Source organism: Bombina bombina, chromosome 6 (assembly GCF_027579735.1).
Source record: "Bombina bombina isolate aBomBom1 chromosome 6, aBomBom1.pri, whole genome shotgun sequence".
Lineage (NCBI taxonomy): Eukaryota > Metazoa > Chordata > Amphibia > Anura > Bombinatoridae > Bombina > Bombina bombina.
Window position 1 is genome coordinate 526,735,887 of NC_069504.1, and position 26,718 is coordinate 526,762,604.

The 26,718-nt window shown below is 41.0% G+C and overlaps 1 protein-coding gene across 1 annotated transcript in view; it reads right to left on the minus strand.

Annotated features, from left to right (window-relative positions):
• TRPM7 (transient receptor potential cation channel subfamily M member 7) overlaps positions 1 to 26,718 on the minus strand; it is a 626,812-nt gene that overhangs the window by 247,630 nt on the left and 352,464 nt on the right. The gene's annotated exons all lie outside the window — the stretch shown is intronic.

Below are 26,718 nucleotides of genomic sequence, written 5' to 3' on the forward strand. Positions count from 1 at the left end.
TATATACAGTATTTTTTTTTTACAGAGTAATACTTTTGAAATAAGTAAATACATACATACATAGGCAAAACAAGGCAGAGACAATGAACTTACTTATGCTCTCATTGGAAACTTATCAGGTGGTTGTTAAACAAAACTAATTTAAATTCTAGGAAAATGTTTGTTGTTATGACTAGCTATTACGTTTAACTCCTTCACTACAAAGAATTTCAGAGAAAAACTTGCCCAAAGTACCGGATCATTTTTATCATTTTTGCTATCACTCTGTTTACACAGAAATAGAGCCTTTGTTTAGTTTTTTTATTATTACCTATGAAAACTATATATTTTTGGGAGGCATAAAAAGAGGCTTTATTGGATGACAGTTTCGACTAGCTATTTATTCTCATAAATAAGAAATTATTGTAAAATTACCAAAAAAAGTAATAAATAAAATAAATAAAATGATTATTTCATTCCACAAAAACCTGTAGTTTTTAATTGTGAAAAAAAATCTCAAAATGTGTTCATTGGCATCCTTTGATTCAGCTAAGACCAACTAAGAATATATTTTTCTTTTTTTAATTATTTTAAGGTCTTAATCTGTATCTATGTAAAAAAAATTATGCATTGGGTTTTACATATATTGTCAGGGTATCTGTAAATGTCAGTGGGTAATACATATCTATATAATAAGATAAAGTAAGTATGCGATCTATCAAATATTAAGTTTGAGCATGCTTAATACCATTTGCTGGATACATTCTGTGTATTGCAAATCTGAGGTTCAGACATGAGATGCCTTGCTAATTACATATCAGGATTCAACTTAAACCTTTCTTCCCCTCCCCACTCAATATGCTAAATTATACAATTGTTCAATCAAAGATTTAGCTTTGAAGCTCACAGCTCCGCAGGGGATAGAAAACAGCGACCTGATAATCAACCAAGCCAGCATACATCATATGATGTTGGAGACAAGAGTCTGTGAATACATCAGATAAGCAAACAGACAATCTTAAAATATAGTAATTAGCACAGACCTGGTAATTGCCCCTGAACCAACTGGATACACATAGGGCATCTGAACTCAAGTTACCTACAGACATGTGGGAATGCTGTGACTAAGTCTTCATATGAAGTTATAGTGACAATATATATATATATATATATAATATATATGTATTGATCTGAAACATACTATATTGCTTGTCTGCTGTATTGAATAATAGCTGCATTAACAGATGTATAAATGTTTCACATTTTTTAACAACATTATTTCTTTCATTTCAGACCTACATCTGGTTTTTCATGCATTCAAAATCCTTAGAAACATGAAATATTCTGTGTTCACATTAAGATACAATATAATTCCAGGATGTTTAATGCAATGATTCTGTGAAGAGCTACATAATTTACAGTATAATTGCTTACTAGTATAATACTGGAAGTATGTTCATCTTTGGCCTCTATAAATACATTCACCTAGATTTAGAGTTTTGCGTTAGAAGGGGTGCGTTAGCTACACGTGTTTTTTCCCCCCCGCAGCTTTTAAACAACGCTGGTATTTAGAGTTCTCTGAAGGGCTGCGTTAGGCTCCAAAAAGGGAGCGTAGAGCATAATTTACCGCCACTTTAACTCAAAATACCAGCGTTGCTTACGGACGCGGCCAGCTTCAAAAACGTGCTTGTGCACGATTCCCCCATAGGAAACAATGGGGCAGTTTGAGCTGAAAAAAAACCTAACACCTGCAAAAAAGCAGCGTTCAGCTCCTAACGCAGCCCCATTTTTTCCTATGGGGAAACACTTCCTAAGTCTGCACCTAACACCCTAACATGAACCCCGAGTCTAAACACCCCTAACCTTACACTTATTAACCCCTAATCTGCCGCCCCCACTATCGCTAACCCATTAATTACACTTTTAACCCCTAATCTGCCGCTCCGGACACCGCCGCAACCTACATTATAGCTATGTACCCCTAATCTGCTGCCCCTAACATCGCTGACCCCTATATTATATTTATTAACCCCTAATCTGCCGCCCCCAATGTCGCCGCTACCTTACCTACACTTATTAACCCCTAATCTGCCGACCGGACCTCGCCGCTGCTCTAATGTATTAACCCCTAAACCGCCTCACTCCCGCCTCAAAAACCCTATAATAAATAGTATTAACCCCTAATCTGCCCTCCCTAACATCGCTGACACCTAACTTCAAGTATTAACCCCTAATCTGCCGACCGGAGCTCACCGCTACTATAATAAATGTATTAACCCCTAAAGCTAAGTCTAACCCTAACACCCCCCTAAGTTAAATATAATTTAAATCTAACGAAATAAAATAAATCTTATTAAATAAATTAATACTATTTAAAGCTAAATACTTACCTGTAAAATAAACCCTAATATAGCTACAATATAACAAATAATTATATTGTAGCTATTTTAGGATTTATATTTATTTTACAGGCAACTTTGTATTTATTTTAACCAGGTACAATAGCTATTAAATAGTTAATAACTATTTAATAGCTACCTAGTTAAAATAATTACAAAATTACCTGTAAAATAAATCCTAACCTCAGTTACAATTAAACCTAACACTATACTATCAATAAATTAATTAAATAAACTACCTACAATTACCTACAATTAAATAAACTAAACTAAATTACAAAAAAAAACAAACACTAAATTACAAAAAATAAAAAAAAGATTACAAGGATTTTAAACTAATTACACGTACTCTAAGCCCCCTAAAAAAATAACAAAGCCCCCCAAAATAAAAAAATGCCCTACCCTATTCTAAAATAAAAAGTTTACAGCTCTTTTAAAAGGGCCTTTTGCGGGGCATGCCCCAAAGTAAACAGCTCTTTTGCATTTTAAAAAAACATACAATACCCCCCCCCCAACATTACAACCCACCACCCACATACCCCTAATCTAACCCAAACCCCCCTTAAAAAAACTAACACTAAGCCCCTGAAGATCTCCCTACCTTATCTTCACCACGCCGGGTATCACCGATCCGTCCAGAAGAGGGTCCGAAGTCTTCATCCTATCCGGCAAGAAGAGGTCCAGAAGAGGCTCCGAAGTCTTCATCCTATCCGGCAAGAAGAGGACATCTGGACCGGTAGACATCTTCATCCAGGCGGCGTCTTCTATCTTCATCCATCCGGCGAGGAGCGGGACCATCTTGAAGCAGCCGACGCGGATCCATCCTCTTCTTCCGGCGACTCCCGACGAATGAAGGTTCCTTTAAAGGAACACTGAACCCACATGTTTTCTTTTGTGATTCAGATAGAGCATGAAATTTTAAGCAACTTTCTAATTTACTCCTATTATCAAATTTTCTTCATTCTCTTGGTATCTTAATTTGAAATACAAGAATGTAAGTTTAGATGCCGGCCCATTTTTGGTGAACAAACTGGGTTGTCCTTGCTGATTGGTGGATACATTCATCCACCAATAAAAAAGAGCTTTTCAGATTTCTGAACCAAGAAAAAAGCTTAGATGCCTTCTTTTTCAAATAAAGATAGCAAGAGAACGAATAAAAATTGATAACAGGAGTAAATTAGAAAGTTGCTTAAAATTGCATGCTCTATCTGAATCACGAAAGAAAAAATTGGGTTCAGTGTCCCTTTAAGGGACGTCATCCAAGATGGCATCCCTCGAATTCCGATTGGCTGATAGGATTCTATCAGCCAATCGGAATTAAGGTAGGAAAAATCTGATTGGCTGATTGAATCAGCCAATCAGATTCAAGTTCAATCCGATTGGCTGAACCAATCAGCCAATCAGATTGAGCTCGCATTCTATTGGCTGATCGGAACAGCCAATAGAATGCGAGCTCAATCTGATTGGCTGATTGGATCAGCCAATCGGATTGAACTTGAATCTGATTTGCTGATTCAATCAGCCAATCAGATTTTTCTTACCTTAATTCGGATTGGCTGATAGAATCCTATCAGCCAATCGGAATTCGAGGGACGCCATCTTGGATGACGTCCCTTAAAGGAACCTTCATTCGTCGGGAGTCGCCGGAAGAAGAGGATGGATCCGCGTCGGCTGCTTCAAGATGGTCCCGCTCCGCGCCGGATGGATGAAGATGTCTACCGGTCCGGATGTCTTCTTGCCGGATAGGATGAAGACTTCGGACCCTCTGGAAGACCTCTTCTTGCCGGATAGGATGAAGACTTTGGACCCTCTTCTGGACGGATTGGTTATACCCGGCGTGGTGAAGATAAGGTAGGGAGATCTTCATGGGCTTAGTGTTAGGTTTTTTAAGGGGGGTTTGGGTTAGATTAGGGGTATGTGGGTGGTGGGTTGTAATGTTGGGGGGGGGGTATTGTATGTTTTTTTAAAATGCAAAAGAGCTGTTTACTTTGGGGCATGCCCCGCAAAAGGCCCTTTTAAGGGCTGGTAAGGTAAAAGAGCTGTAAACTTTTTATTTTAGAATAGGGTAGGGCATTTTTTTATTTTGGGGGACTTTGTTATTTTTTTAGGGGGCTTAGAGTAGGTGTAATTAGTTTAAAATTATTGTAATATTTTTTTATTTTTTGTAATTTAGTTTAGTTGATTTAATTGTAGATAATTGTAGGTAGTTTATTTAATTAATTTATTGATAGTGTAGTGTTAGGTTTAATTGTAACTGAGGTTAGGATTTATTTTACAGGTAATTTTGTAATTATTTTAACTAGGTAGCTATTAAATAGTTATTAACTATTTAATAGCTATTGTACCTGGTTAAAATAAATACAAAGTTGCCTGTAAAATAAATATAAATCCTAAAATAGCTACAATATAATTATTTGTTATATTGTAGCTATATTAGGGTTTATTTTACAGGTAAGTATTTAGCTTTAAATAGTATTAATTTATTTAATAAGATTTATTTTATTTCGTTAGATTTAAATTATATTTAACTTAGGGGGGTGTTAGGGTTAGACTTAGCTTTAGGGGTTAATACATTTATTATAGTAGCGGTGAGGTCCGGTCAGCAGATATGGGGTACATAGGGATAATGTAGGTGGCGGCGGTGTGCGGTCGGCAAATTAGGGGTTAAACAATTTAATTATAGTGGCGGCGATGTAGGGGACCTCGGTTTAGGGGTGCATAGGTAGTTTATGGGTGTTAGTGTACTTTAGAGCACAGTAGTTAAGAGCTTTATGAACTGGCGTTAGCCCATAAAGCTCTTAACTCCTGACTTTTTTCTGCGGCTGGAGTCTTGTCGTTAGAGTTCTAACGCTCACTTCAGCCAAGACTCTAAATACCAGCGTTAGGAAGATCCCATTGAAAAAATAGGATACGCAATTGGCGTAAGGGGATCTGCAGTATGGAAAAGTTGCGGCTGGAAAGTGAGCGTTAGACCCTTTCCTGACTGACTCTAAATACCAGCGGGCGGCCAAAACCAGTGTTAGGACCCCTTAACGCTGGTTTGGACGGCTAACGCAGAACTCAAAATCTAGCTGATACTAAGTTATATTAAATGGGATATATATATGTACTGAACACATAGTTAATTAATATCAGAAAATAGTGAGTATATTAAATATACAATGAAATGATATAGTTTACTGTTAGCCGTATTAAAAATGAAACTGCATTTCTGGTTGTCTGCTGCCATCTAGTGGTTTATGCAGGAATTGCAGCCAAGGGAAATTGTAGTATTGAATAGCCATATGTTCCCAGCAAGCCAATCAGGTGTTTCAGCTCAGAGGGCCAATCAGGGACAAGCATCCGAAGGGCCTATCAGACACGTTCCAGTAAGTGCGCATCCCATATTCATCAATATTAGAATATAAAGGGGTGGGGTATATCACGTGATATAACCTCATGCAAAGGAATAGAAGGACGCTGTTTTGCCAAATTATTTACTGATAACTTTGCCGCCACTTTGGGACACAGTCACTATAAGCAAAATTGGGCTACCTTTTATTATCCATATTGCAATACCTTTATTCATATGAGGTGAAACAAGAAATTCTGGAAACTGAAACATTTATTTGGTTATTTGGGGTAAAGTATACGTGATTGATAAATATATATATAATATTTAAATCAAAAGTATTTGGTAACTATAACTAGATTGCAGTTAGTAATTTTAAAAGGGCACAATTTGTATTTTAAGCTCATGTTCATAGACCTGTGTAGTTTAACTAATCATATTTAGTGATAAGTAATTTATATTTGTAACTATGCATATATTTTAGAATTTGCCTTAATTATAGTTAAATAAGAGGTTATTTCAGTTCAGATTAATTGGCATATCAATTGGATGTTAAAGTATTCATATTCTGGTATTTTTATTGTGGTATTTTAATGCGATTCATTGTGAGTAAGGTTAATTTTAAAGGTATATTTTTTTATGATCTTTGTAAGGATATAACAGCATAAGTGTGTATCATTTGATTCATAATCTGGTTTCTATAACTATAATTCAATGTGTTTATAAATTTGAACTAATCTAAAGAATTTAGGAATTTATATTAATTTAAATTTTTTTGTATATAATTTTAATTGGGGGTTTGTTTTAAAGAATAATAATAATTAAATTGTATTATAACCCTGCTATATACTGACATAATATAAAATATATATATATATATATATATATATATATATATATATATATATATATATATATATACTTTTTTTTAAAACTAGACAACCCAAGGTATTGATTTAGGACCATTTTAGTATAATCCATGCCATCGTTTGAGTGCCAAATGCCAACATATAATAAAATAATTAACTTTTTCGCAAACTTTGGTTTTAGTAATTAGAAGGCAGCTAATTGCAGCTGTGCAGCTCACAGCACTAAAATTTCAGGCAGTAAAGGAAGGAGTAAATCATGTAGCTGTTAATGGTAAAATGTATTGTAGCGCAATGACTACCCTTCCACCTGACACCAACCACAGCACCAATCTCTTCCCAAACAGCTCTCTTCCTTCCTCCCTACCACTGGTAACCATCATCTTCCACCATCTTAGGTACTGGCATCCAGGCTGCAGTTAGGGTTTGTTTTTTTAATATTATTGATTTATTTATTTTCTGTAGTGTAGTAATTCCTCCTCACCCTCCCTGATCCATCAAAAAAGCTATTTTCCCTCCCCTCTACTGCACTGCCATATTTGTTACAGGCAATATACAAGTGTGAAGTCTGGGGGATTGTGTTTTTTTTATTTTAATTTTTTCCCTGTAATGTAGTGATCCCCCACCTCTCTATTCAAGTGGTCTGCCTGTAGGCACCCACCACCCCTGTAATTATCCTCTTTTCCTTAGTATAGGGACCCAATCACTCCCTCTCACCTTACAAAAACATAATGTATGATAAATTAATTTCTTTCATGGTGGTGAGAGTCCACAATCCATTACTCCTGGGAATTACTCTTCCTTACCACTAGGAGGAGGCAAAGATTCCCATAACCCCAAGAGCTCTATAAACCCCTCCCACCTCACATTTTCCTCAGTCTAACATATAACCAAGCAAAATTAGATAAGAAAAAGGAAAGAAAAATATGAGTCATAAAAGGAGCAGGGAAAAATATGTACTAAAGAAAATACTAAACCCAAAAACAAAAATGTGGGGTCTCTTGGACTCTCACAACCATGAAAGAAAGAAAGGTATCTGGTAAGCATCAATTATGTTTTTTCTTTCATACAGGTGGTGATAGTCCAAAATCCATTACTCCTGGGAACCAATACCCAAGCTGTGGAGTCTACGTGTAATACCATAAAGGGACTATTTTGACACCATGTCAGCAGACCAGGATTTAAGACATAATGCTCTCCTAGCAAGGACTGACACTGACATACTTTTGATATTGATCTTCATAATATCAAACACAGCATCACAAATAAAATAAAAAATTGCATTTTTGAGTAAACTCAAAAGATTCGCAAAAGCAACATTTTTCTGAAAGGCTAGATAACCAGTAAGATGAAGCAGCAGACACATAAGCAATATAAATAGCCGGCTGAAGCAAATACCCTACTTGTAAAATGGCCCTTCTATGAAAATACTTTAATTTTCTATCCAGAGGGTCTTTAAAAGAAGTACTGTCTTCCAAATGGGATAGTAGTATGTTTAGTCAGAGTGGAAATAGTCCCATCAACTTCAGGAATAGTTTCCCACAAACCAACATCAGGTAAAGGATATACCTTTTTAAACCTAGCATAAGGATTAAAATGAATTGCCTGGCATAGACCAATCCCTAGACATCATGTCAGAGACAGCATCAGAGATAGGAAACACCTTAACAACAATCTTAAAAACTGAATTTAAACGACTACAAGGCTTAAACTCACAAATCTTAGAATCTTTAACCCCTAAAGTAAGCAAAACCTCTTTTAAAAGAGAACGAATATGTTACATTTTAAACAAAAAAGAGGAAGAATCAGGTTCAACATCAGAATAAGGACTCATCACCAGAGGATACTTCACCTTCTGAAGACTTAACAGTATCCCTGACTTCAGGAGACATAGTACTAGTAGAAGGTAAAAGCTGAACTGACCATTTACACTTACTTGAAGGCATGAGAGCAGCCAGCGCCTCAGAAACAGCTTAGATTCTTCACACTGGGTGAATGTCAGTTTCTCCTGTAATGGACAGAAGGAGCCATAATACCCCTAGAAGCAGCATTAGGTTGGTCTGAATGCATTAACATTTTTAAACAGGAGTCACATAAATAAGCTGCAGGAGACCACAGCTTCTTTACAATAAGCACACTTAATTTTTTTATTTATTTTCAAAAGCTTTATTAACCATTCCAAATAAATTACAAAGAAGTAATATGTAACAAAAAGGGAAACAACATCATCATATCCCAGAATATATATAAAATAGAAGTTCAGGGTAAATTCGATAAATTATCAGGTTCTGTGCATACAAGTCGACTTTTTTAGGGAGGAGCAATAGAGTTAAAGACACTTAAACATAGTGCAAAAAGAGGAGAAGTCAGTCCTCAGAGTTTCTTAAGCCAATGGTTCGTGAGAAGGGAGGGGGGAGAAGGGGAGAGGAGGATGGAAAGGGTCACGGCTCGTCGTTGAGTCCTGGAATTAAGGGCCCACAGACCCAAAGCTTCACTAAACTCAGTCCGTAGTCGTAACATTAGGTCTCCAGTCTGTGTCGTGGACGTCTTTCCAGTCGGCCCAAACAAGTTCAAAGAGGTCTGAATTGTCAAGTTTGTAAAATATATCCTTTTCCATAGTATAGATATAGGCCATAGTGTTACAAATTTTAGTCCAGCTGGGGGGGGGGGGCTCCTTTTTCCATGCGCAGGCTATGGCATTTTTAATAGTCGTGAGGAGGTATATGCATTTGTATGAGTGGTGCTTCGGTAAGGTATGTACTCCTATATGTAATAGGGCAGTGGATGGTGTTTTGGGGAGGGGTATTCCGAAACTGGAAAGGGTCTGGAAGCCTATGTTCCATAAAGACTGGATCTTAGGACACTCCTACCAGATATGCATTATAGTGCCCTTCTGACCAAAATTCCTCCAGCAAGCGGGAGACGCGCTTGGGAACATCTTAGCTAACCTAGTGGGGATGTAGTACCAGTGGGATAGGAGTTTGTAAAAGGTTTCGTATAGTGTAATGCAATGGATAGTCTTCTGGGTAAGTTTTAAGGTACGTTCCCAGGTGTGAGGGGATACTGAGGTGTCCAGAAGGGACTCCCAGTGCTGCAGGTGGGCCGGGGTTTTCAGAGGGTGAGGAGTTTGCAAGCAACAAATAGCCCAGGGATAGTGATAGTGCCCTGAGCCCACACGGATTCCCAGGGGGTCAACGGACGAGCCAGGCCCAGTTTAAATCCCCAACTTAACAGGAAGCTTCTAATTCTATGGAATTCGAAAATTAAATATGGGTGGGTTAGAGGTCCGGGGGCGAGCTGAGTGAGTGAGTGAAGGAGCCCTGGTGGGAAGAGGACCACAGGTCCGAGACCTGAGTGACTCCAAGTTGAGCCCACTTATATGGGTGGGTATCCTGTAATCCTGAAAGGTGGCCAGCCATGGAAGTTATAGGAGAGGGGTGCGGGGCTATATGGGGGTTATGTTGCAGCTCATCCCACATGTCTAGGCATTCAGTAACCAAAGGATTAATCAAATTTAATTCTCTTCGGCAGTGTGGTGGGGTCCATATTAAATTGTGAAGATGGACACTATGGGGCAGGGAAGCCTGCTCAATTGATCTCCATTTGGACTGGGAAAGTTTGACTTCCCATTGCGCAATATGGGTGAGCATCGCCCCATCATAATACCTAAGTACAGAGGGGGACAAAATGCCCCCCCCCCCGAGATTTTGGGGAGTTGAAGTATTTTGTGCACCACTCTGGGGGGTTTACCTTGCCATATATATTTTGTTAGTTTGCTTTGGTACTGTAAAAGAATGTACTGTATTGGCCCGAGTATAGGCCGCACTTTTTTTCCCCTAATGCAAATCTTTAAATTAGGGATGCAGCCTATAATCGGACGCGGCCTATAATCGGAAGCTATAGAGCAGCGTGAAGCAGTTTTTGCTGCAGTGTAACTGTGTGTGCTATGGGGGCAGTTGGAGGCTGCAGCAGACAGTAGAAGAATAGACAGCAGCAGTGAGGAGCATGACAATGGTGGCTGCTGTGGGCATCTGGGGCTGGACAGTGGGTGGACAGACTTGGAGATGGCTCAAGCTGACAGTGGAGCCTGGTCAAGAACTCTGAGTATTGTAGTCCTTTGCCCGGAAATCCTGTTCCCGGAAGTAAAGAGGTTCACGCTGTGGTAAGTTCAGGAATTTCCAGATCATCTACCGCCAATACACTGGGTTGTACTTCTGTATTTGTGTAGATGTGACAGACAGGTAACCAGGTTTACTTGGAAGCCATAAATAACTATTGAATGAATATTTCAATAATGTGTATGAGTTAGATGGAAGCTAACTGGTTTACCTACGTATTACAGATTCTGGTCTCTCTCTGGTTTTGCAGGGACAGGAGGAGAAGCAGTGTGGAGGTGCTGTGGGGTCAGGTAGGGTAGTTTGTAAAGTTATTATAAGGATATACATTTACAGCTGTTGGTATATTATTCTCAATAGGAATATAAAGTATAAAGGTGGTGGTGTTTTTTGTACAGAAACCAGAACACTTGTTGTCATTGCAATATAAAACATTGTTTTCTCTTAAAAAGTTGTGCTACAAGGGTGGTTGTCAAATGTTAGTCAGCAAAGCAATATACCTGACAAAGTGAAAACCTAACAAGTAAATACATTATAAAATAAGTTAAATGTTCAGCATATCACTTTATGTGTATATTTTCTATAAAATTTAAATTTTCTTTAAAATGGCACCAAGCTTTAAGGGTGCGGCTTATAATCAGGTGCGGCCTATTCTCGGGCTAATACGGTATTTAGGGATCTTGATGGGGAGGCATCAAAACAGATAGGTAAGTCTGGGGAGGAAAGAAATTTTTAATGCAGCTATCCTACCCAACCAGGAGACGTGGGTTAAGTTCATATCACGCTTGAGGGAGCGAAGCGCTGACAGAAGAGGTATGTAATTGTCTCTGATTATCTGGGGGATGCTGCTGGAGAGCTTGATCCCCAGGTGTAGGATAGATTTCTCTGTCCAGGTAAAATCAAATCTGGATTTCAAACAGGCCAGTTGGTCACAAGGTATTACCTGCGTATATATTTCTATTTTTAGTAAATTTAACTTGTAAAAAGAATGGGCTCAAAAGAGGCCAAGATATCTATGAGTCTAGGGATAGAATATGCAGGGTCCGATGTAAAAAGGGTAACATCGTCCGCAAATAAAGCGATCTTGTGCACTGTGCCAAACAAGGTAACTCCCTTTATTTGGGGAACTGTTCTAATTTGTTCCTCCAAAGGTTCTATGGCCAACTCGAACAATAGGGGAGATAACGGGCAGCCCTGCCTAGTACCATTAGCGACCGGGAACGAAGAGAAGTGAAAACCTAGTCCGCTTACCGAGGCTGTGGGGTTAGAGTAGAGTGCTTTGACTGCAATTACCATTTCTTTGGAGAACCCAAAACTCTTGAGTGGCTCCCACAAGTATTTCCACCTTACTCGATTGAAGGCCTTCTCAGCATCCAGGGAGATAACCGATAGGGGCCTATTGAGTTTGGAGGAGAGACTAATAATATTAAGCAGCCTCCTAGTATTATCTGGACTCTCCCACTGCGGGACAAACCCTACCTGATGAGGATTGATGAGGGATGGTAAAAGACCTGCAACCCAATTAGCCAACAACTTAGAGTAGAACTTTATGTCAGAGTTAATAAGGGATATTGGTCTGTAACTAGTACTGTAACTTGTTTGGTTTTAAAATGGTTACAATGGTAGCCTCTAAAAATTCATTTTTAAAGGAGCCCTCTTCTCTAGCGAGATTATAAAGTCAAAGTAGTAGAGGGCAGAGTTCTTTACTGAAGATTTTGTAAAAGTTAACTTGGAATCCGTATGGGCCCGGAGATTTAAAGGACCTTGAGTTTTTGATAACCCTCTGGATTTCCATAAGTGTAAAGGGGGAGCTTAGGGAGTCGCGCTGCTCAGCGGTAAGTGTGGGGAGCTTCAGAGAGTCCAGATAAAAGCGCAATCTGTCTAAGGGGAGTTGCTTGTGGTTTCTCAGAGCTATTTATATCATACAAGTTTGAGTAATATTCAGCAAATGCGTCTCCAATTTGTGACGGGATTTTAAGATGGGAATGTGCAGTGCGTATGCTGTGTATGCGTGAGGAACCTGTCCTATTCCTAATTTTATTTGCCAATAGGGTGTCTGCTTTGTTACTTTTGTAGTAAAATAACTGCTTTAGTTTAGTTAGATTGAGTTGAGTTCTATGAAGCTCAATTTGGGATATGTGACGCTTAGTGGTTGTGATTTGGCGGGTTAGAGCCGGAGAAGGGGTGCTTCTGTTTTGAGTTTCTAAAGTTCGGAGTTTGAGGTGGGCTTGTGAGAGAGTAAGTCCAGCCTGTTTCCTAAGGTGTGCCTGTTTGGTAATCATGAGTCCCCTTATAGTAGCTTTCACAGCCCCCCCCATAAGGTGTCATCTCAGACTAGTGAGTTATCGTTGATTTGTATGAAGTGTGTGATATCCCTGCGGAGTTCCTCTCTAAATGGGATATCCCCAAGGATTTGGTGGGGCATACGCCACTGAGCTCTAATGTGTGAGGAATTTGCTGAGTAAATATCGGCCAACACAGGGTCATGATTGGACCAGGGACATAAAGAGATCCAATATTGTGTAACTAGGTCGAGTGAGTCAGCAGTGGAGAATAGGTAGTCAATTCTAGTGTATAATTTATGTGGGTGTGAAAAATGTGTATAGTCCCTATCTTGTGGATGGATGGCCCTCCAGATGTTGTAGTATCCTGAGCAGGACATTAGATTACGAAACCTGTTAGCTAATAGTTCAGAAGTCGTATATGTTTTTTCTGCATCAGTGGTCTTCCTGTCCACTCTATGGTGCCAAACCATATTGAAGTCTCCGGCAAGGAGGACTCTACCTTGTTTTACCTGATTAAGCGTGTGTAAGAAGTGCTTAAAGGGACAGTATACACTCATTTTCATCTAACTGCATGTAAGAGACACTACTATAAAGAATAAGATGCACAGATACTGATATAAAAATCCAGTATAAAATGGTTTAAAAACGTACTTGGAAGCTTTCAGTTTAGCTCTGTTGAAAAGGTAGCTGGAAAGCCCACTGCAAGTGGTAAATAAGACACTCCCCCCTCCCCCTTCTTTTGCATATGAAAAGACCCTTTACACAAACAGGAGCAAGCTGGAGAAGGTAGCTGACGGTATTCAAATAAAACTTTGGGGCTTGGTTAGGAGTCTGAAAATCAGAGCAATGTTATTTAAAAATAAGCAAAATTATACATTTAAAAAAAAAAAAAAACTTTAGGGGCTTTATAAATAGATCATCTACAAAACATTTATGCAAAGAAAAAATTAGTGTATAATGGCCCTTTAAGGCATTGCGGCTGATGGGTATTGGGCAGATAAACAGAAGCCAGGGTGTAGACTACATGGTTCAGTTTACAGATCAAGATGACATATATTGCTTGGGGATCCCTAATAACCTGGATTAATTCATAGGCAAGGCGCTTGTGAAGTAAAATCACAACTCCTCTCACTTTCTTAACAAAGGTGGCATGTATGATATCTGTATAGGACTTGGAGGAAAATCTAAGGGGCTCGTTCGCTATTCAGTGCATTTTTTTGTAGAAAAACGATGTCTGGATTGTGATGTTTCAGTGACCGGGTTAATAAACTGCACTTATGAGGGGAGTTGAGGCCTCTAACATTATGGGTGAGGATGCGTACAGGAGGCATGCACCAGTAGAAACGTGCAATGCAGGCCTAATCAGTGGATACTATCTAACGGGAGTGGGGTGACGGAAAGAGGATAAGGGGTAGGGAGAGTAGGGTAGTGTAAACACTAGTAAAGTGTCTGTGGGTGTGGTGGAAGTAGTGCACCTCGAACGAGCACTAGAGTGGGCTTCTGGATGGTGGGAGAACACTATGCTAAAGAACAGAAATATTAAGGTCCAAGAGTATCAGCCTCGCTCTTTAAGTTAAAAACATGTAACTATAACATATAAACAGTAAACCTCAACATATACAAGTCAAAGTTAAAGAAAGAACATTGTAGATAGTACGTGTCTGGTATTTACTGTTCGAGCCAGGAAACAGTCCACAAAGAACAATAAACTTTTTAATGTGCGCCAAGTTGCTACTGAGGTGCTCACTAAAGATTTAAGTCGCAGTCAGGTAAGTCAAGGAGCATCCCCCTGAGGTCTATTAACATCTTAAGGCGTTTTATTCTCTGATATTTCACAGACCATTCCGGTGCGGAGGCACATAGTTTGGGGTTGGGAGGCCCTTGTATGGGTGGAGGATCATGAAGTAGACCCCAGGATGTCAGGAGGGAAAGTCCCTGGGAGAGAGTAGTGACCACAGTAGTTTGGTTATCCTTGGTGATGATGAGTCTAGTGGGGTAACCCCACCGGTATCTAATGCTGGTTTTGCGCAAGATGGTGGGGAAGGTTGAAACTGCCGACGTTGTTGGAGGGTATGGGCAGAGAGGACTGGGAGAAGCTGGACATCTTTAAATCTTTCGCTGAGGGAGGGCTTCTTAAATGCGGCTTGCATTAATCTGTCCTTGTAGAGGAAGTTGTGGAAGCAAGCTATGACATCTCGTGGCTTATCTGGAGCCACCATCCTGGATCGGAGGGCCCTATGAGCTTGCTCCATTGTACTGGTTAGGTTCGCTGGGGAGCCCACAAGCTCCCTGAACAGAGCCTGTAAGTACTCGTGGAGGTCTCCCTGTAAAACCAACTCTGGTATCCCCCTGAAGCTTATGTTGTTATGCCTGGACCTGTCTTCGACATCCGCCAGCTTAAACTCCAATTGTGAGATTTGGTCTGCCAAATTTTCTGAATACAAGAGCAGGTTGGATTGATCCACCACTATGTCATCTTGTTTGTGCTCTCTTTCAGAGATCTCCTTCTTCAGTTCAGCAGAACTGTGTTGTATCTCCTGAGTTATCGACCTTGTTTGCATGGCCAACATTTTTTGTAGTGTGGACTCTGTAATAAAATGTTGCGATGAGGTAGTAGAATGCGTGCTAGATTGGGACTCCTCATCCTGGGAGTCAGGATCACTTAAGTCTCTGTGGACCTTCATGCTTGGGTCTTTTACTGACTGTGTGAAGTGGTCGTAGACCGTTTTCTTGGACTTAGGGTAAGACTTGAGGTTCTTTCTAGCTGAATGAGGCATTTTGAGAGATACTGAACCTCAAGAGGATCAATCTCGGAGGGGACTATGTCTCAGTAGATATGCACACAGTACCCACCACTGAGGAAGAAAGACGTTATATCATATAAAACAGTTACATATCGGACACTACTAAAGTACCTTAAGAGTGGGGCTGAGTACCAAGTTTTACTAGACACCTCTACATATTAGCTATAACCGTTACTTATTACCTGCTAGTGACCTGACAAGGATGTAAATCCCACAGAAAAGAAGGTCCCAACAGACCCCAACGCACCTCAGGGAAAAGGGAATACGACCATAGGGAAGGGGAAAGGGAAGTGACCAACCCAGACAAGCTGGGCCGGAAAGGGAGAGGCGCGAGGGGAAGACGAATCAGATTCCCACACTTAATGACTGGAGACTGAGTGTAAATAACACGCTATTGCTTGAAAAATATCACTACATTAAAACTTCTAAGATGGCTGAATATGAGGAGATCCTTCATATGTGGGAGAGACAGGATACTGAAGGGTGAATACTTTAAGTACATACGGTAGGGAAGGAGTGTAGGAGTTTGAGGGACGTATGAGAACAAGATGGTTATTCTGGTTTTTTTTTGTTTTTTTCTCCCCCCCCCATGCCCCCCGAGAGGCTCTTGTGGCCAGCAGGGACGTGGACCTGGAGATTTAGATCACTATCTCTACACTGAGTTATAACCCCAGTTCTTATGTTTTAACCTTAGATCTGAAACTAAATTGTGTGTTCTTTGTATAATGTGCTCCTATTTAAGGACATATTTCATGATACAGGGATGGAGAAAAGAAGAAAATGTGTAGAAGAGCTATATAAGTATTGTAAGTTTCAAGGCAAATGTGATCAGGAAAAATTATTTGTCACTATATACTATTATTGTCAGGGTCTGAGGACCCGAGAGCTCTTGGTTGTTATGTCTGATGGCCCTGTAGTGACTTTAACAGTTTGTATTATTGCCTATTGAGGCTTGTGTATCTTGTTTATTTTTTCAATAAAGCTCTTTAAAAAAAAAAAAAAAACATACAACAGAGCAATATAACAAACCTTCAGAATAGGTAACCTCTACAATGTTTTGTTAGCCTCTAAGCTGTCTTTAAAGTGGGTGGAATTGGTCTTGGTAAATAGGCCGGTAAAGTATCGAGCAGATTGTACCATTAGGGGTTCAGTACACCAAATGCGTATCAGCTTAGAGATAAGAAACTCACTGGACTTAAATCAGAAGTGGTCCCCCCTCTCATCTCAGGGTCTAGGGGATAAAACCCGAAGGAGGGGGAAAAGGGGAGGGGAAGTGACCAGCTCAGACAGGCTGAGCCGGAAAGGGGATATTCGAGGGGGGTCCCTGTAAAACAAATTCACAAGTATTCTTAGTAATAAAACAATGCAGTAAACATTTAGCTTAAACTGTCTGCGTGTGGATGACCTGTAGGAGCAAGTTTAGGTTAAACAGTAAAAAGACACTCCACCTTGAGCCAGAGGTCCAAAGATAAATAAGCTAGCTCAGCAGCTAGTAAAAAGAATGCAGGAAAATGAGACAGGGTGAATGTGAGTCTCATTACATATAGTGTGAGTCAGTTCTGAAGGCAAGGGGGGTAAGGGTGTAAGACGCCTACACACCTCTGGTGACCTCAGTAGTAGTGGAGCAAAGAAGGAAAGGGATGACAATGTCCCAATGATATTCTGTAAAGTGCAGTTGGCGATATACAAGTATGGGAGAAGGGAACCCTATAAGGTAGGTGAAGCTGATCTTCCTAGTGCCACTTTGTACTGGTTTTATCTATCACTGTGAAGTACATCAGGTCTAGTATGTAGGTGGTACTATTGAAGAGCTTAACTCAGCAAGAGCCCCTATGGAGTAAGCTCGTAGTGTAGGCCAAGTAAGGAGTAGTACAGCGCTTCAGGTGTTTACGTGGAGAAAGCTATCTATGCGTGTATGTGGTTCAGTTAGTAAGAGAGGGATATATCAATCTCACCCAGGTTCCGGCTCAGCAATGAAGACGGCTTCGAGAATCCCCTCAGATGATGTAGGTCACTGTGGATGCTCGAGCTCGCAGATGTAGCTGATTTGGTTCAGTGGTCTTGTGCCCCCTCCTCCTGGTAACCTTGTGCAGGCCCTTCACCTGCAGCAACTCCGTCCTGAGGCCTCCAAAATGGCCGTTGTTCGCGCCAAGATTGTGAGAGAAGCTACAGCGGCCTCCTTTAAGAACTCCATAGATTTCTCGACTCACCAGATGGCACCCCCACTGTCCAAACAGACACAGCTCCCGATTCAGTTGGTCCCGCAGATTTCCACTGGGGAGAGGTCAACATGGACTCAGCAGGAGTGGGTAGCAGGTAATCAGGCTATTGTGCCTATCTTACTGTATCTAGACCGCAGCCTCCGATGCAGGGACCTTCCTCAAGTCGCCTCTATATCCTATGTTGCTCCGGAGCGGATCCCTGAACCTCGGGAGCGATGTTGGCGTTGGATCTGTAATCAAGCCAGATAGGATGTGGTTTGTTGTGGAAGCGGTTCCCAGCGGTGTCCCTAATAGAGCCGCGTCTCTGTCCTGGACTCCAAATAGGGCAAGAATAAAGCCAAAAGATGAGGTATCCTTTAGGATGGTAAATTTAGCCAGAAATTGAGGTAAAATGAACTTTTATTAAGTATTTAGCCAGGAGTTCTATGCATGCACGTCTGTTCAGTGCTGCAACTAGCTCCGCCCCCCTAACCCAAACACACTTAATTTTAGCAGGAAGGTGGTCAGGAGACTCTGCTTCAAAGGTGAATTCATCAGAATCAGACAGCTCCATTATAGCATTGACTAAGCAAAGCAATAAACACCATAACCCCATTAAGAAGCTCTTAAGCAATGGTAACTTAACCCATCTTAAAGTAGCTCTTAAAAAAATTACAGGTACATTGTGTGCTTAGCTAAAATGCAAAACAAAGCAGGAGACATATAAACTTCACATACGAAGCCTAGATAACGCTCAGTTATAAGGGAATTTAACATGCAAAAAAACCCGAAGTAAGCAAGACCGAGAACATATGTGCGCTAACCCAATGTGCGTAATCTTGCCAAAGGCACAAAAATAATATGGGAACTAAATAGACGTGCGCAACCCCAACATGCTCTATCCCGATGTGCGTAGACCTGAAGGCCAACGCGCAAAAAAAATATCAATCTAAGTGCGCAAAAAACCTGAAGCGCAAAACGGCAAGGGGAATAATGTAAAGATTCTGTTCCATATATATATATACATACATACATATAGACAGACACACACACATACATACATTATATATATATATATATATATATATATATATATATATATATATATATAAAACAGGTTTCTGTGATGTAAAAAAATTAGACAAAGATAAATCATTTCAGAACTTTTTTCACCTTTAATGTGACCTATAAACTACACAACTCAATTACAAAACAAACTGAAATCTTTAAGGTGGAGGAAAGTAAACAAAAAAAACTAAAATAACTGGGGATGTAGCTGTGTTCAAAATTAAGCAATCACATTCAAAACAATGTTAAATAAGAGTCATCACACACCTGCCATAATTTAAAGTGCCACTGATTAACCCCGAATAAAGTTCAGCTGTTCTAGTAGGTCTTGCCTGACATTTTCTTAGTCGCGTCCTACACAAAAGCCATGGTCCGCAGAGAGCTTCCAAAGCATCAGAGGGATCTCATTGTTAAAAGGAAAAGGTATCAGTCAGGAGAAGGGTACAAAACAATTTCCAAGGCATTATATATACCATGGAACACAGTGAAGACAGTCATCATCAAGTGGAGAACATATGGCACAACAATGACATTACCAAGAACTGGATGTCGCTCCAAAATTGATGAAAAGACGAGAAGAAGACTGGTCTGGGAGGCTACCAAGAGGCCTACAGCAACATTAAAGGAGCTGCAGGAATATCTGGCAAGTACTGGCTGTGTGGTACATGTGACAACAATCGCCCGTATTCTTCATATGTTTGGGCTTTGGGGTAGACGACAAGACGGAAGCCTTTTCTTACGAAGAAAAACATCCAAGCCCAGCTAAATTTAGCAAAAACACATCTGAAGTCTCCCAAAAGCATGTGAGAAAAGGTGTTATGGTCTGATGAAACCAAGGTTGAACTTTTTGGCAATAATTCCAAAAGATATGTTTGGTGCAAAAACAACACTGCATATCACCAAAAGAACACCTTACCCACAGTGAAACATGGTGATGGCAGCATCATGCTTTGGGGCTGTTTTCTTCAGCTGGAACTGGGGCCTTATTCAATTTAAAGGGAATTATGAACAGTTCCAAATACCAGTCAATATTGGCACAAAACCTTCAGGCTTCTGCTAGAAAGCAGAACATGTAGAGGAACTTCATCTTTCAGCATGACAACGACCCAAAGCATACATCAAAATCAACAAAGGAATGGCTTCACCAGAAGAAGATTAAAGTTTTGGAATGGCCCAGCCAGAGCTCAGACCTGAATCCAATCGAAAATCTGTGGGGTGATCTGAAGAGGGCTGTGCACAGGAGATGCCCTCGCAATCTGACAGATTTGGAGTGTTTTTGCAAAGAAGAGTGGGCAAATCTTGCCAAGTCAAGATGTGCCATGCTGATAGACTCATACCCCAAAAGACTGAGTGCTGTAATAAAATCAAAAGTTGCTTCAACAAAGTATTAGTTTAAGGGTGTGCACACTTATGCAACCATATTTTTTTTTTTTCCCCCCTTCACCTAAAAGATTTCGGTTTGTTTTTCAATTGAGTTGCATAGTTTATAGGTCACATTAAAGGTGGAAAAAGTTCTGAAATTATTTATCTTTGTCTCATTTTATATATATATATACACACACACACACATAATAAGTTGATTGGAGTAGCCGTGTTAGCCCAGAGATTTAGATATCAAAATAACAAGAGTATTGCATTGAGCAATGATACTTTTTTTTATTGGACTAACTATATATTTATAAGTTGACAAGCTTTCGGAAGAGTTCCATCCTTTATCAAGTCTGAAGCAATACTGACCTATTCAATGGAATTTACAGATTATATCTTAAAACACAGAATAGCTAAGAAGACAGAAAGTGCAGGGAGAGGAGGAGGTGTTGTAAAGATCATGAGGGGGGCTTAGGTAACAGGCAGACAGTGTCCAGTGTAGGAGAACAGACAGGGGAAATATATAGCATATACTGACATAAAGTTATATATCAACATTGAATCAATATCTATAAAGATGTGAAATTGTATATACAGGGGGAATACAAAAGTAAAAAAAAAGACAAAAGTGTGGACATAGGCTTACCTGTGTACCTATGTATAAAGAATGTGGAATATACAATGTAATTGACTAAATGAAAGTACATTACAAAAAAATTTGATAATGTGTTAAGAATCCAGAGTCCACATTTAGTCCAGAACTAAACAAGTTGAAGTGCATTATCATTTTCATTTCAAAGGTTTTTCTTTCCATGGTGTTTTTGAAGTTGCCTCTGAGAATTTTGATTTTGAGGTTTTGGATGGAGTGGTCAGGTTGGGTGAAATGGTGACCAACAGGGGTGCAGTATTTTGTTTCACAGTGGTTTTTGATTGAGTGTCTGTGTAAGTTCATCCAAAGGTGCAGTTTTTGGCTTGTTTCTCCAATATAGAATTCCACTTCACATGCAGTGCAATGTATCATGTATACCACATTTGCAGATATACATGAATATGCCCCTTTAATGTTATAGGATTTATGATTGTGATTTGCTGTGCTGCTTTCACAAACGTGTTGACACAGTATGCAGAGAGCTTTATAGCAGCACTTGGTTCCATTCTGAGTGTTCTTTTTCTCAAGGGGTAGCTTCCTATGTACCAGTTTCTGCTTTAGGTTAGGTGGTTGTCTGTATGCCAGGATTGGGGGTTTTGGAAAGATTTTTTTGCGTGTGGGATCCTTTAGGAGTAGTTTAATTCTGGACTAAATGTGGACTCTGGATTCTTAACACATTATCAAAAAATTTTGTGTTATGTACTTTCATTTAGTCAATTACATTGTATATTCCACATTCTTTATACATAGGTACACAGGTAAGCCTATGTCCACACTTTTGTCTTTTTTTTTTTTTACTTTTGTATTCCCCCTGTATATACAATTTCACATCTTTATAGATATTGATTCAATGCTGATATATAACTTTATGTCAGTATATGCTCTATGTATAGCTATATATTTCCCCTGTCTGTTCTCCTACACTGGACACTGTCTGCCTGTTACCTAAGCCCCCCTCATGATTTTTACGACACCTCCTCCTCTCCCTGCACTTTCTGTCTTCTTAGCTATTCTGTGTTTTAAGATATAGGCCTCTAGATATCAAGCCGTCAACCTCAAATACGCTGGAATTCCGCAGTGTATTTGTGGCGAGGCTGATTCGCCTTAGTTATTAAGCCCTGCTGCCCGGCAAAAGAAGAATTTTGTGACGTAAGCTTCGATCCGCCGGACTCAGTCCGACACAGATCGATTCTTACGTCACTCCAGATGTTCCGAACACAAGTTCGGCACAATCTGACTACTTTTGCTAGTTATCAAAAAACTAGCAGGTACGCTCGGCACTTTTCCGGCCCAGCGTACCTGGTTTTCAATCCGCCGCCCTGGAGGCGGCGGATCCCATAGGAATCAATGGGAGTCTGACCATATCGAAAGTTCATGTTCGCTGCTGCCCGACATCCCATTGATTCCTATGGGAGATGTCTGCACCTAACACCCTAACATGTACCCCAAGTCTAAACACCCCTAATCTGTCCCCCCTTACACCGGCGCAACTAAATAAATGTATTACCCCCTAAACCGCCGCTCCTGGAGCCCACCGCCACTCTAATAAACTGATTAAACCCTAAACCACTGCTCCCGGACCCCGCCGCCACTATAATAAATGTGTTAACCCCTAAACAGCCGCTCCCGGACCCCGCCGCAACTATAATAAATATGTTAACCCCTAAACCGCCGCTCCCGGACCCCGCCGCAACTATAATAAATATGTTAACCCCTAAACCGCCGCTCCCGGACCCCGCCGCAACTATAATAAAATTATTAACCCCTAAACCTAAGTCTAACCCTAACACCCACCTAACTTAAATATTAATTAAATACATCTAAATAAATATTATTCTTATTAACTAAATTAATCCTATTTAAAAACAGAATTTATGTTTACCTGATAAATTTCTTTCTCCAACGGTGTGTCCGGTCCACGGCGTCATCCTTACTTGTGGGATATTCTCTTCCCCAACAGGAAATGGCAAAGAGCCCAGCAAAGCTGGTCACATGATCCCTCCTAGGCTCCGCCTACCCCAGTCATTCGACCGACGTTAAGGAGGAATAATAGCATAGGAGAAACCATATGGTACCGTGGTGACTGTAGTTAAAGAAAATAAATTATCAGACCTGATTAAAAAACCAGGGCGGGCCGTGGACCGGACACACCGTTGGAGAAAGAAATTTATCAGGTAAACATAAATTCTGTTTTCTCCAACATAGGTGTGTCCGGTCCACGGCGTCATCCTTACTTGTGGGAACCAATACCAAAGCTTTAGGACACGGATGAAGGGAGGGAGCAAATCAGGTCACCTAAATGGAAGGCACCACGGCTTGCAAAACCTTTCTCCCAAAAATAGCCTCAGAAGAAGCAAAAGTATCAAACTTGTAAAATTTGGTAAAAGTGTGCAGTGAAGACCAAGTCGCTGCTCTACATATCTGATCAACAGAAGCCTCGTTCTTGAAGGCCCATGTGGAAGCCACAGCCCTAGTGGAATGAGCTGTGATTCTTTCGGGAGGCTGCCGTCCGGCAGTCTCGTAAGCCAATCTGATGATGCTTTTAATCCAAAAAGAGAGAGAGGTAGAAGTTGCTTTTTGACCTCTCCTTTTACCTGAATAAACAACAAACAAGGAAGATGTTTGTCTAAAATCCTGTGTAGCATCTAAATAGAATTTTAGAGCGCGAACAACATCCAAATTGTGCAACAAGCGTTCCTTCTTTGAAACTGGTTTCGGACACAGAGAAGGTACGATAATCTCCTGGTTAATGTTTTTGTTAGAAACAACTTTTGGAAGAAAACCAGGTTTAGTACGTAAAACCACCTTATCTGCATGGAACACCAGATAAGGAGGAGAACACTGCAGAGCAGATAATTCTGAAACTCTTCTAGCAGAAGAAATTGCAACTAAAAACAAAACTTTCCAAGATAATAACTTAATATCAACGGAATGTAAGGGTTCAAACGGAACCCCCTGAAGAACTGAAAGAACTAAATTGAGACTCCAAGGAGGAGTCAAAGGTTTGTAAACAGGCTTGATTCTAACCAGAGCCTGAACAAAGGCTTGAACATCTGGCACAGCTGCCAGTTTTTTGTGAAGTAACACCGACAAGGCAGAAATCTGTCCCTTCAGGGAACTTGCCGATAATCCTTTTTCCAATCCTTCTTGAAGGAAGGATAGAATCCTAGGAATCTTAACCTTGTCCCAAGGGAATCCTTTAGATTCACACCAACAGATATATTTTTTCCAAATTTTGTGGTAAATCTTTCTAGTTACAGGCTTTCTGGCCTGAACAAGAGTATCGATAACAGAATCTGAGAAACCTCGCTTCGATAAAATCAAGCGTTCAATCTCCAAGCAGTCAGCTGGAGTGAAACCAGATTCGGATGTTCGAACGGACCCTGAACAAGAAGGTCTCGTCTCAAAGGTAGCTTCCAAGGTGGAGCCGATGACATATTCACCAGATCTGCATACCAAGTCCTGCGTGGCCACGCAGGAGCTATCAAGATCACCGACGCCCTCTCCTGATTGATCCTGGCTACCAGCCTGGGGATGAGAGGAAACGGCGGGAACACATAAGCAAGTTTGAAGGTCCAAGGTGCTACTAGTGCATCCACTAGAGCCGCCTTGGGATCCCTGGATCTGGACCCGTAGCAAGGAACTTTGAAGTTCTGACGAGAGGCCATCAGATCCATGTCTGGAATGCCCCATAGTTGAGTGACTTGGGCAAAGATTTCCGGATGGAGTTCCCACTCCCCCGGATGCAATGTCTGACGACTCAGAAAATCCGCTTCCCAATTTTCCACTCCCGGGATGTGGATAGCAGACAGGTGGCAGGAGTGAGACTCCGCCCATAGAATAATCTTGGTCACTTCTTCCATCGCTAGGGAACTCCTTGTTCCCCCCTGATGGTTGATGTACGCAACAGTCGTCATGTTGTCTGATTGAAACCGTATGAACTTGGTCCTCGCTAGCTGAGGCCAAGCCTTGAGAGCATTGAATATCGCTCTCAGTTCCAGAATATTTATCGGTAGAAGAGATTCTTCCCGAGACCAAAGACCCTGAGCTTTCAGGGATCCCCAGACCGCGCCCCAGCCCATCAGACTGGCGTCGGTCGTGACAATGACCCACTCTGGTCTGCGGAATGTCATCCCTCGTGACAGGTTGTCCAGGGACAGCCACCAACGGAGTGAGTCTCTGGTCCTCTGATTTACTTGTATCTTTGGAGACAAGTCTGTATAGTCCCCATTCCACTGACTGAGCATGCACAGTTGTAATGGTCTTAGATGAATGCGCGCAAAAGGAACTATGTCCATTGCCGCTACCATCAACCCGATCACTTCCATGCACTGAGCTACGGAAGGAAGAGGAACGGAATGAAGTATTCGACAAGAGTCCAGAAGTTTTGTCTTTCTGGCCTCTGTTAGAAAAATCCTCATTTCTGAGGAGTCTATAATTGTTCCCAAGAAGGGAACCCTTGTTGACGGGGATAGAGAACTCTTTTCCACGTTCACTTTCCAGCCGTGCGATCTGAGAAAGGCCAGGACGATGTCCGTGTGAGCCTTTGCTCGAGGGAGGGACGACGCTTGAATCAGAATGTCGTCCAGGTAAGGTACTACTGCAATGCCCCTTGGTCTTAGCACCGCTAGAAGGGACCCTAGTACCTTTGTGAAAATCCTTGGAGCAGTGGCTAATCCGAAAGGAAGCGCCACGAACTGGTAATGTTTGTCCAGGAATGCAAACCTTAGGAACCGATGATGTTCCTTGTGGATAGGAATATGTAGATACGCATCCTTTAAATCCACCGTGGTCATGAATTGACCTTCCTGGATGGAAGGAAGGATAGTTCGAATGGTTTCCATCTTGAACGATGGGACCTTGAGAAATTTGTTTAAGATCTTGAGATCTAGGATTGGTCTGAACGTTCCCTCTTTTTTGGGAACTATGAACAGATTGGAGTAGAACCCCATCCCTTGTTCTCTCAATGGAACAGGATGAATCACTCCCATTTTTAACAGGTCTTCTACACAATGTAAGAACGCCTGTCTTTTTATGTGGTCTGAAGACAACTGAGACCTGTGGAACCTCCCCCTTGGGGGAAGTCCCTTGAATTCCAGAAGATAACCCTGGGAGACTATTTCTAGCGCCCAAGGATCCAGAACATCTCTTGCCCAAGCCTGAGCGAAGAGAGAGAGTCTGCCCCCCACCAGATCCGGTCCCGGATCGGGGGCCGATATTTCATGCTGTCTTGGTAGCAGTGGCAGGTTTCTTGGCCTGCTTTCCCTTGTTCCAGCCTTGCATTGGTCTCCAAGCTGGCTTGGCCTGAGAAGTATTACCCTCTTGCTTAGAGGACGTAGCACCTTGGGCTGGTCCGTTTTTACGAAAGGGACGAAAATTAGGTCTATTTTTTGCCTTGAAAGGCCGATCCTGAGGAAGGGCATGGCCCTTACCCCCAGTGATATCAGAGATAATCTCTTTCAAGTCAGGACCAAACAGCGTTTTCCCCTTGAAAGGAATGTTTAGTAGCTTGTTCTTGGAAGACGCATCAGCCGACCAAGATTTCAACCAAAGCGCTCTGCGCGCCACAATAGCAAACCCAGAATTCTTAGCCGCTAACTTAGCCAATTGCAAAGAGGCGTCTAGAGTGAAAGAATTAGCCAATTTGAGAGCA